Source organism: Triticum urartu, chromosome 4 (assembly GCF_003073215.2).
Source record: "Triticum urartu cultivar G1812 chromosome 4, Tu2.1, whole genome shotgun sequence".
Lineage (NCBI taxonomy): Eukaryota > Viridiplantae > Streptophyta > Magnoliopsida > Poales > Poaceae > Triticum > Triticum urartu.
In genome coordinates this window covers 17,173,352-17,185,521 of record NC_053025.1, presented here as the reverse complement: position 1 = coordinate 17,185,521, position 12,170 = coordinate 17,173,352, and positions in this window count along the sequence as shown.

Below are 12,170 nucleotides of genomic sequence, written 5' to 3'. Positions count from 1 at the left end.
CTTGAGGCCCTCGCGGCGGCCCGCGCGCACCGCGGCGTGAGGGTGGAAGATGCCGGTCCGCATCGCCCATGCCCCGCGGTGTTCGGCAGTATGCGGGCCGCCTGGAGTGCGGAGTTGAGGTCTTCCTGGGCGGACGGTGCTGCCCTGACGGGCCAAGCTGCCCAGCTGTCAGCGTTGGTCCTCGGGTCGCCGGATATCAGAACCGCGGAGTGTTGGCGGGTCAGCTGATGGAAGAGAGGCTCCAGCGCACCCTACCTGGCGCGCCAAATGTCGGATCACGGGTTCCGGCAAAAAAACCTTAAGGTTCAAACTCTGGGGTGCGTGCGAAGATCTCTCTCCCCCTAGCTCACGATCTCACCGCAATCTCGAAGCTCGGCCCGCCGAACCCGAAAAACAAGGGACATAAGAGTTTATAATGGTTCGGGCCACCGATGTGGTGTAATACCCTACTCCATTGTGGTGTGGTGGATTGCCTTGTAGGATATGGATGAACAAGTACAAGGGAAGAACAGCCTCCTAAGGAGAGGTGTTCTTGAGCTCGGTGAGCTTGCGTGTGTGAGGATGGAATGGATCCGATCCCAGATGAGTTGCCTCCTACGGTGGTGGCTAGTCCTATTTATAGAGGCCCGGGTCCTCTTCCCAAATATCAGGCGGGAAGGGATCCCACAATGGCCAATTTGAAGGGGGACAACTAGTACAAGCTATCCTGACAAAAGATGGTCTTCGGCTGCCGAAGGCTCTGGTGGTGACGCCGCCGTGGGCTCTGCGATGACCTCCGTCCTGCCGTCCTGTTGGTCTTGGTCTCGTTGCATTGATATGGAAACCTTTGCCTGATGCCTCGGGACCCCTCGCCTGCGCCTGCTCCTTTAGCACCAAAGAGGAAACGAGTACTATGCGCCCGCTAGCACCCGCCTGGCCTTGGTCGTCATGGCTCACGTCACTAGAATCTCACAAGGTGCCCCTTGCCTTGATCTCTCCGCTGCTCGCGAGCCAGCCTAGTGAGGCCACCCATGAGGAGGTCTTGCATCGTCCGCCTCGCGAGGCTTGGCCCCTCGCGAGGGTCTTGAGTGTTTGCTGGTGAAGATGGGTCGTACAGGGCCGCTGATGGAGCCACGCCGCAGGCCGCAGGCAGGCAAGTCTGGGGACCCCCGTTCCCAGAACGCCGACATGTATAAGAATATGTATACATAAAATACTAACCATGTTTAAAACGCGCCCTGTTAAGAAAGTAGCATTAGGATGTTGACAATCCACTGATGCATCAGTTATCCGCATAAATGATTTCTGCCTCATCATCAACCCACTTGATCAAAAACTGGTGCATAGTAGACGACACGCATTGGTTGCATGAACCCAATCACGGCCTAGTATGACGTTGTAGTTACCTTGCACCTCGGCGACAAAAAAAGCAGTAGCCAAAGTTTTGCTCCTGACTGTAAGCTGATGGGGAATGTTGCATGAAAATCAAATTCCTACTAACACCCAAGATCTATCTAGAAGAAGCATAGCAATGAGAGGGGAGAGTGTGTCTACGTACCATCGTAGACTGTTAAGCGAAAGCTTATATAACGCGGTTGATGTAGTCGTACTCTTCGTGATCCAATCACGATCCAAACTGATCTAGCACCAAACGAACGACACCTCCGAGTTTAGCACACGTGCGGCTCGGTGACATCTCCTCCTCCTTGATCCAGCAAGAGAAGGGAAGAAGTAGATGGGATCTCAACCAACATGATGACGTGGTGGAGATGGTGGTGGTGGAGCAATGGCAGCACTTCGCTAAGTGAAAACCGTGGACTAGAACTATGCTGGGAGGGAGAGACGGGGCAGTAGCCAATGCCAATGTGTTGGGGTGCCTTGCTGCGCCCCCTCCCCTATACTTATAGGTGTGGGAGGGCTGGGAGTCTAGCCCTACTCCTAGTAGGACTGACACCAAGGGGGAGGAGTCCTACTCCTAGTAGGAGTTGGACTCCTAGTCCCTTTCCACATGTCTTAGCCACATGGGACTCTTAGGGGTTGGTGCGCCTGGCCCATGAAGGCCAAGGAGCCCCTTTCATCCCATGCTGGCATGTGGGACTTGGTGGACCCACTTGTGGACTTCCGGACCCCTCCGGAACCTTCTCAAAGCTTCCCGGTAAAACAACGAAAAACTACACCTTTTTCCAGAATCCCGAAAACGACTTTCCATATATAAATCTTTACCTCTCGACATTTCCAAGACTCCTCGTGACGTCAGGGATCTCATCCGGGACTCCATATAACTTTCAGTTACCAATCATCAAATATCCCAATACTACTGTAGCGTCAACGAACGTTAAGCGTGCGACCCTGCGGGTTCGGGAATCATGTAGTCATGACCGAGACACCTCTCTGGCCAATAACCAGTAGCGAGACCTGGATGCCCATATTGGTTCCTACATATTCCTCGAAGATCTTCATCGGTTGAACCACGGTGTCAAGGATCCGGGTAATCCCGTATGCAATTCCCTTTGTCCGGTGATATGTTACTTGCCCGAGATTCGATCGTTGGTATCTCCATACCTAGTTCAATCTCGTTACCGACAAGTCTCTTTACTCGTTCTGTAATACAAGATCTCGTGACTAACTCAAGGCGAGGTTGGTAGCCAAGGGCTACGTCCAGTGGCAAGGGATTGACTTTGAGGATGTGTTCGCGCCCGTGGCGCGGATGGACTTGGTGCGTGTGTTGATCACCCTCGTCGCTCACCATGACTGGCAAATACACCACATGGACATCAAGTCAGCATTCTTGAATGGTGACCTGCTCGAGGAGCTGTATGTGCAGCATCCGCTGGGATACGTGAAGACAAGGTGTTGCGCCTCCGCAAGGCCATGTACGGTCTGCGCTAAGCTCCAAGGGCGTGGAACACGAAGCTGGATGACAGTCTGAGCACACTCGGCTTCGAGCGTTGTCCGTCGGAGCACGCGGTGTACTGACGAGGCACAGGAAACTCACTGCTACTCGTTGGGGTGTATGTGGATGATCTCTTCATCACCGGCGTGAACATGGAGGAGATCGCAAGCTTCAAGCAGCAAATGACCAAGCTGTTCTGCATGAGTGACTTGGGCAAATTCAGGTTCTACCTTGGCATCGAAATCCACCGGGAGCGTGATCAGATCATGCTCTGCCAGACGGCATATGCCAAGCGTCTGTTGGAGCGAGCTGGGCTGTCAGACTGCAACCCAGTCAGCACACCAATACAGGCAAGATTGAAGCTAAGCAAGGACGGTGTCGGGGATGCTGTGGATGTCATGTACTACAAAAGCATCATCGGAGGTTTGTGGTATCTGACCCACACAAGGCCAGACGTAAGCTTCGCTGTAGGCTCTAAGGAGGTTCATGGAGGCCCCTGCTGCAAATCACTATGCGGCGGTGAAGAACCTGCTTTGTTACATAGCAGGGACGCTGGAGCACGGATATGCGTTCAAGCGCGGGAAGGGCGAGCTGAAGCTAACAGGGTACAGTGATTCAGATCATGTCAGGGACATCATCGATCGGAAGAGCACGACGGGCACCATCTTCTTCCTCGATGAGAACCCTATAAGCTGGTAGTCGCAAAAGCAAGGAGTGGTGGCCATCTCTTCATGTGATGCCGAGTACATTGCAACCACCACAGCTGTGTGTCAAGGGATTTGGCTGGCATGGCTGCTCGACGAGATGCTGAACAAGGAGACAGTGCCGTCGAAGCTGTTCGTCGACAACAAATCAGCGATCTCTCTGTCGAAGAATCCCGTCTTCCATGACCGGAGCAAGCACATTGAAATCAGGTTCCACTTCATCCGGGAGTGCATGGAGGGAGGGAAGATCGACATCGACTACATTCGAACCAGTGATCAGCTCGCTGATGTTCTGAAAAAGGGACTTGGACGTCTGGCGTTTCAAGAGCTGAGGAGGAGGATCGGCATGACTGGAGTTCTTAGGAAATAAATCAGCAACGACAAGATTAGGGGGTGATTTGTTGACAACTTAATCTAGTCATTGGTAACAGTAGTTAATTTCCATTTTTCAGTTAAATTCAGTTAGGCATGTGTCGCGACTGTGCGTGCCGTGCATGTAGGGCTAGGACCCGGTCTTGGTGCTCGTGGTATGGCACGGGCGTGAGCCAGATCATGGCGCCGAGGTAGGATCTCTACTGGCCACCGTTTCTTCCTTGTACCAGAAAAAATAGCGAATGAGAAAGTCAGAAAAATCGCAAGATTTTACGCGACGCTAAACACCAGTGTTCATCTCTGTCGGAGCGAGTGTCAGAGAGCGAATTCTGATAGCTGCTGCCTGCGACCCAGCTCAGGATGTACTTCACTGCCATTGTAGCGCATCCGGCAGTTTTTTGGCAATTCTAGAGCTTTGGTTTCTCCTTCGCGGAGTGCAGCTACAAGCGGGCATGGAGGATACTATTTTGTGGAAACACACGGCCTGTGGGAGGTGTTGGGGAACGTATTAATTTCAAAAAAATTCCTACGCACACGCAAGATCATGGTGATGCATAGCAACGAGAGGGGAGAGTGTTGTCTACGTACCCTCGTAGACCGAAGCGGAAGCGTTATATCAACGCAGTTGATGTAGTCGAACGTCTTCACGATCCGACCGATCCAAGCACCGAAAGCATGGCACCTCCGAGTTCTGCACACATATGGCTCGGTGACATCCTCGCCTTCTCGATCCAGCAAGAGGGGCGAAGTAGTAGATGAGTTCCGGCAGCACGACGGTGTGGTGACGGTGTTGGTGAAGAACAATCTTCGCAGGGCTTCGCCTAAGCACTACGAAAACTATGACGGAGGATAAACTAGAGGAGACGGGGTTGACGGCACACGGTTTGGTGTTTCTTGATGTGTCTTGGGTGCTAGCCCTACCCCTCTATTTATATGTTGAGCCTTGGGGTCGAAACTTGGAGTAAAAGCCTCCACAAAGTCAGTTTCACCCGAAAGGCAGGAGTCCTTCTCGGACTCTAGGGCCAGACCCCAGGGTTCCCGGCGTCTGGACCCAGACGCCAGGGACCCTGGCGTCTGGCCCCTGGACTCCGCAAAACTTCCTTTTGCGCTTTCCAAAAACCTCGTGGGCTTTCCCCTTTGGCCCAGATAAAGTGTTCTCGTGCCCAAACATTTCGGGAAACATCCGGAACCCCTTCCGGTGAATTCCGGAACCCTTCCGGAGATCAAACACTACTATCCACATATCAATCTTTACTTCCAGACCATTCCGGAGTTCCTCGTCATATCTGTGATCTCATCCAAAACTCCGAACAACATTCGGTCACCAACATACATAACTCATAGTACTATATCGTCAATGAACATTAAGCGTGCGGACCCTATGGGTTCGAGAACTATGTAGACATGACCGAGGCACCTCTCTTGTCAATAACCAGTAGCGGGACCTGGATGCCCATATTGGCTCCTACATATTCTACGAAGATCTTTATCGGTCAGACCGCATAACAACATACGTTGTTCCCTTTGTCATCGGTATGTTACTTGCCCGAGATTCGATCGTCGGTATCTCAATACCTAGTTCAATCTCGTGACCGGCAAGTCTCTTTTCTCGTTCCGTAATACATCATCCCACAACTAACTCATTAGTTGCAATGCTTGCAAGGCTTAGGTGATGTGCATTACCAAGAGGGCCCAGAGATACCTCTCCGACAATCGGAGTGACAAATCCTAATCTCAAAATACGCCAACCCAACAAGTACCTTCGGAGACACCTGTAGAGCACCTTTATAATCACCCAGTTACGTTGTGACATTTGGTAGCACACAAAGTGTTCCTCCGGTAAACGGGAGTTGCATAATCTCATAGTCATAGGAACATGTATAAGTCATGAAGAAAGCAATAGCAACATACTAAACGGTCGGGTGCTAAGCTAACGGAATGGGTCATGTCAATCACATCATTCTCCTAATGATGTGATCCCATTAATCAAATGACAACTCATGTCTATGGCTAGGAAACTTAACCATCTTTGATCAATGAGCTAGTCAAGTAGAGGCATACTAGTGACACTCTGTTTGTCTATGTATTCACACATGTATTATGTTTCCGGTTAATACAATTCTAGCATGAATAATAAACATTTATCATGATATAAGGAAATAAATAATAACTTTATTATTGCCTCTAGGGCATATTTACTTCAGTCTCCCACTTGCACTAGAGTCAAAAATCTAGATTACACAGTAATGATTCTAACACCCATGGAGCCTTGGTGCTGATCATGTTTTGCTCGTGGAAGAGGCTTAGTCAACGGGTCTGCAACATTCAGATCCGTATGTACCTTGCAAATTTCTATGTCTCCCACCTGGACTAGATCCCGGATGGAATTGAAGCGTCTCTTGATGTGCTTGGTTCTCGTGTGAAATCAGGATTCCTTCGCTAAGGCAATTGCTCCAGTATTGTCACAAAAGATTTTCATTGGACCCGATGCACTAGGTATGACACCTAGATCGGATATGAACTCCTTCATCCAGACTCCTTCATTTGCTGCTTCCGAAGCAGCTATGTACTCCGCTTCACATGTAGATCCCGCCACGACGCTTTGTTTAGAACTGCACCAACTGACAGCTCCACCGTTTAATGTAAACACGTATCCGGTTTGCGATTTAGAATCGTCCGGATCAGTGTCAAAGCTTGCATCAACGTAACCGTTTACGATGAGCTCTTTGTCACCTCCATATACGAGAAACATATCCTTAGTCCTTTTCAGGTACTTCAGGATGTTCTTGACCGCTGTCCAGTGATCCACTCCTGGATTACTTTGGTACCTCCCTGCTAAACTTATAGCAAGGCACACATCAGGTCTGGTACACAACATTGCATACATGATAGAGCCTATGGCTGAAGCATAGCGAACATCTTTCATTTTCTCTCTATCTTCTGCAGTGGTCAGGCACTGAGTCTTACTCAACTTCACACCTTGTAACACAGGCAAGAACCCTTTCTTTGCTTGATCCATTTTGAACTTCTTCAAAACTTTGTCAAGGTATGTGCTTTGTGAAAGTCCAATTAAGCGTCTTGATCTATCTCTATAGATCTTAATGCCCAATATGTAAGCAGCTTCACCGAGGTCTTTCATTGAAAAACTTTTATTCAAGTATCCCTTTATGCTATCTAGAAATTCTATATCATTTCCGATTAGTAATATGTCATCCACATATAATATCAGAAATGCTACAGAGCTCCCACTCACTTTCTTGTAAATACAGGCTTCTCCAAAAGTCTGTACAAAACCAAATGCTTTGATCACACTATCAAAGCGTTTATTCCAACTCCGAGAGGCTTGCACCAGTCCATAAATGGATCGCTGGAGCTTGCACACTTTGTTAGCTCCCTTTGGATCGACAAAACCTTCCGGTTGCATCATATTCAACTCTTCTTCTAGAAATCCATTCAAGAATGCAGTTTTGACATCCATCTGCCAAATTTCATAATCATAAAATGCGGCAATCGCTAACATGATTCGGACAGACTTAAGCATCACTACGGGTGAGAAGGTCTCATCGTAGTCAATCCCTTGAACTTGTCGAAAACCTTTCGCAACAAGTCGAGCTTTGTAGACAGTAACATTACCGTCAGCGTCAGTCTTCTTCTTGAAGATCCATTTATTCTCAATTGCTTGCCGATCATCGGGCAAGTCAACCAAAGTCCACACTTTGTTCTCATACATGGATCCCATCTCAGATTTCATGGCTTCAAGCCATTTTGCGGAATCTGGGCTCACCATCACTTCTTCATAGTTCGTAGGTTCATCATGATCTAGTAGCATGACTTCCAGAACAGGATAACCGTACCACTCTGGTGCGGATCTTACTCTGTTTGATCTACAAGGTTCAGTAGTAACTTGATTTGAAGTTCCATGATCATCATCATTAACTTCCTCACTAATTGGTGTAGGTGTCACAGAAACCAGTTTCTGTGATGTACTACTTTCCAATAAGGGAGCAGGTACAGTTACCTCATCAAGTTCTACTTTCCTCCCACTGACTTCTTTCGAGAGAAACTCCTTCTCTAGAAAGGATCCATTCTTAGCAAAGAATGTCTTGCCTTCGGATCTGTGATAGAAGGTGTACCCAACAGTCTCCTTTGGGTATCCTATGAAGACACATTTCTCCGATTTGGGTTCGAGCTTATCAGGTTGAAGATTTTCACATAAGCATCGCAGCCCCAAACTTTAAGAAACGACAACTTTGGTTTCTTGCCAAACCACAGTTCATAAGGCGTCGTCTCAACGGATTTTGATGGTGCCCTATTTAACGTGAATGCGGCCGTCTCTAAAGCATAACCCCAAAACGATAGCGGTAAATCTGTAAGAGACATCATAGATCGCACCATATCAAGTAAAGTACGATTACGACGTTCGGACACACCATTACGCTGTGGTGTTCCAGGTGGCGTGAGTTGCAAAACTATTCCGCATTGTTTCAAATGTAGACCAAACTCGTAACTCAAATATTCTCCTCCACGATCAGATCGTAGAAACTTTATTTTCTTGTTACGATGATTTTCAACTTCACTCTGAAATTCTTTGAACTTTTCAAATGTTTCAGACTTATGTTTCATTAAGTAGATATATTCATATATGCTTAAATCATCTGTGAAGGTGAGAAAATAACGATATCCGCCACGAGCCTCAAAATTCATCGGACCACATACATCTGTATGTATGATTTCCAACAAATCTGTTGCTCTCTCCATAGTACCGGAGAACGGCGTTTTAGTCATCTTGCCCATGAGGCACGGTTCGCAAGTACCAAGTGATTCATAATCAAGTGGTTCCAAAAGTCCATCAGTATGGAGTTTCTTCATGCGCTTTACACCGATATGACCTAAACGGCAGTGCCACAAATAAGTTGCACTATCATTATCAACTCTGCATCTTATGGCTTCAACATTATGAATATGTGTATCACTACTATCGAGATTCATCAAAAATAGACCACTCTTCAAGGGTGCATGACCATAAAAGATATTACTCATATAAATAGAACAACCATTATTCTCTGATTTAAATGAATAACCGTCTCGCATCAAACAAGATCCAGATATAATGTTCATGCTCAACGCTGGCACCAAATAACAATTATTTAGGTCTAATACTAATCCCAAAGGTAGATGTAGAGGTAGCGTGCCGATCGTGATCACATCGACTTTGGAACCATTTCCCACACGCATCGTCACCTCGTCCTTTGCCAGTGTTCGCTTAATCCGTAGTCCCTGTTTCGAGTTGCAAATATTAGCAACAGAACCAGTATCAAATACCCAGGTGCTACTGCGAGCTCTAGTAAGGTATACATCAATAACATGTATATCACATATACCTTTGTTCACCTTGCCATCCTTCTTATCCGCCAAATACTTGGGGCAGTTCTGCTTCCAGTGACCAGTCTGCTTGCAGTAGAAGCACTCAGTTTCAGGCTTAGGTCCAGACTTGGGTTTCTTCTCCTGAGCAGCAACTTGCTTGCTGTTCTTCTTGAAGTTCCCCTTCTTCTTCCCTTTGCCCTTTTTCTTGAAACTAGTGGTCTTGTTGACCATCAACACTTGATGCTCCTTCTTGATTTCTACCTCTGCAGCCTTTAGCATTGCGAAGAGCTCGGGAATTGTCTTATCCATCCCTTGCATATTATAGTTCATCACGAAGCTCTTGTAGCTTGGTGGAAGTGATTGGAGAATTCTGTCAATGACGCTATCATCCGGAAGATTAACTCCCAGTTGAATCAAGTGATTACAATACCCAGACATCTTGAGTATATGCTCACTGACAGAACTATTCTCCTCCATCTTGCAGCTATAGAATTTATTGGAGACTTCATATCTCTCAATCCGGGCATTCTGCTGGAATATTAACTTCAACTCCTGGAACATCTCATATGCCCCATGACGTTCAAAACGTCGTTGAAGTCCCGGTTCTAAGCCGTAAAGCATGGCACATTGAACTATCGTGTAGTCATCAGCTTTGCTCTGCCAGACGTTCTTAATGTCGTCAGTTGCATCAGCAGCAGGCCTGGCACCCAGCGGTGCTTCCAGGACGTAACTTTTTTGTGCAGCAATTAGGATAATCCTCAAGTTACGGACCCAGTCCGTGTAATTGCTACCATCATCTTTCAACTTTGCTTTCTCAAGGAATGCATTAAAATTCAACGGAACAACAGCATGGGCCATCTATCTACAATCAACATAAACAAGCAAGATACTATCAGGGACTAAGTTCATGATAAATTTAAGTTCAATTAATCATATTACTTAAGAACTCCCACTTAGATAGACATCCCTCTAATCTTCTAAGTGATCACGCAACAGAACCAGTTTTCAATGGTGAACATCACTATGTTGATCATATCTACTATATGATTCACGCTCGACCTTTCGGTCTCAGTGTTCCGAGGCCATATCTGCATATGCTAGGCTCGTCAAGTTTAACCTGAGTATTCCGCGTGTGCAAAACTGGCTTGCACCCGTTGTAGATGGACGTAGAGCTTATCACACCCGATCATCACGTGGTGTCTGGGCACGACGAACTTTGGCAACGGTGCATACTCAGGGAGAACACTGTTATCTTGAAATTTAGTGAGAGATCATCTTATAATGCTACCGTCAATCAAAGCAAGATAAGATGCATAAAAGATAAACATCACATGCAATCAATATAAGTGATATGATATGGCCATCATCATCTTGTGCTTGTGATCTCCATCTCCGAAGCACCGTCCTGATCACCATCGTCACCGGCGCGACGCCTTGATCTCCATCGTAGCATCGTTGTCGTCTCGCCAATCTTATGCTTCTACGACTATCGCTACCGCTTAGTGATAAAGTAAAGCATTACAGGGCGATTGCATTGCATACAATAAAGCGACAACCATATGGCTCCTGCCAGTTGCCGATAACTCGGTTACAAAACATGATCATCTCATACAATAAAATTTAGCATCATGCCTTGACCATATCACATCACAACATGCCCTGCAAAAACAAGTTAGACGTCCTCTACTTTGTTTGTTGCAAGTTTTACGTGGCTGCTATGGGCTTAAGCAAGAACCAATCTTACCTACGCATCAAAACCACAACGATAGTTTGTCAAGTTGGTGTTGTTTTAACCTTCGCAAGGACCGGGCGTAGCCACACTCGGTTCAACTAAAGTTGGAGAAACTGACACCCGCCAGCCACCTGTGTGCAAAGCACGGCGGTAGAACCAGTCTCGCGTAAGCGTACGCGTAATGTCGGTCCGGGCCGCTTCATCCAACAATACTGCCGAACCAAAGTATGACATGCTGGTAAGCAGTATGACTTATATCGCCCACAACTCACTTGTGTTCTACTCGTGCATATAACATCAAACCATAAAACCTAGGCTCTAATACAACTGTTGGGGAACGTAGTAATTTCAAAAAAATTCCTACGCACAAGCAAGATCATGATGATGCATAGCAACGAGAGGGGAGAGTGTTGTCTACGTACCCTCGTAGACCGAAGCGGAAGCGTTATATCAACGCGGTTGATGTAGTCGAACGTCTTCCCGATCACAGCACCTCCGAGTTCTGCACACGTACGGCTCGGTGACGTCCTCGCCTTCTTGATCCAGCAAGAGGGGCGAAGTAGTAGATGAGTTCCGGCAGCACGACGGTGTGGTGACGGTGTTGGTGAAGAACAATCTTCGCAGGGCTTTGCCTAAGCACTACGAAAACTATGACGGAGGATAAACTAGAGGAGACGGGGTTGCCGGCACACGGCTTGGTGTTTCTTGATGTGTCTTGGGTGCTAGCCCTACCCCTCTATTTATATGTTGAGCCTTGGGGTCGAAACTTGGAGTAAAAGCCTCCACAAAGTCGGTTTCACCCGAAAGGCAAGAGTCCTTCTCGGACTCTAGGGCCAGACGCCAGGGTTCCCGGCGTCTGGACCCAGACGCCAGGGACCCTGGCGTCTGGCCCCTGGACTCCGCAAAACTTCCTTTTGCGCTTTCCAAAAACCTCGTGGGCTTTCCCCTTTGGCCCAGATAAAGTGTTCTTGTGCCCAAACATTTCAGGAAACATCCGGAACCCCTTCTGGTGAATTCCGGAACCCTTCCAGAGATCAAACACTACTATCCACATATCAATCTTTACTACCGGACCATTCCGGAGTTCCTCGTCATATCTGTGATCTCATCCAAAACTCCAAACAAC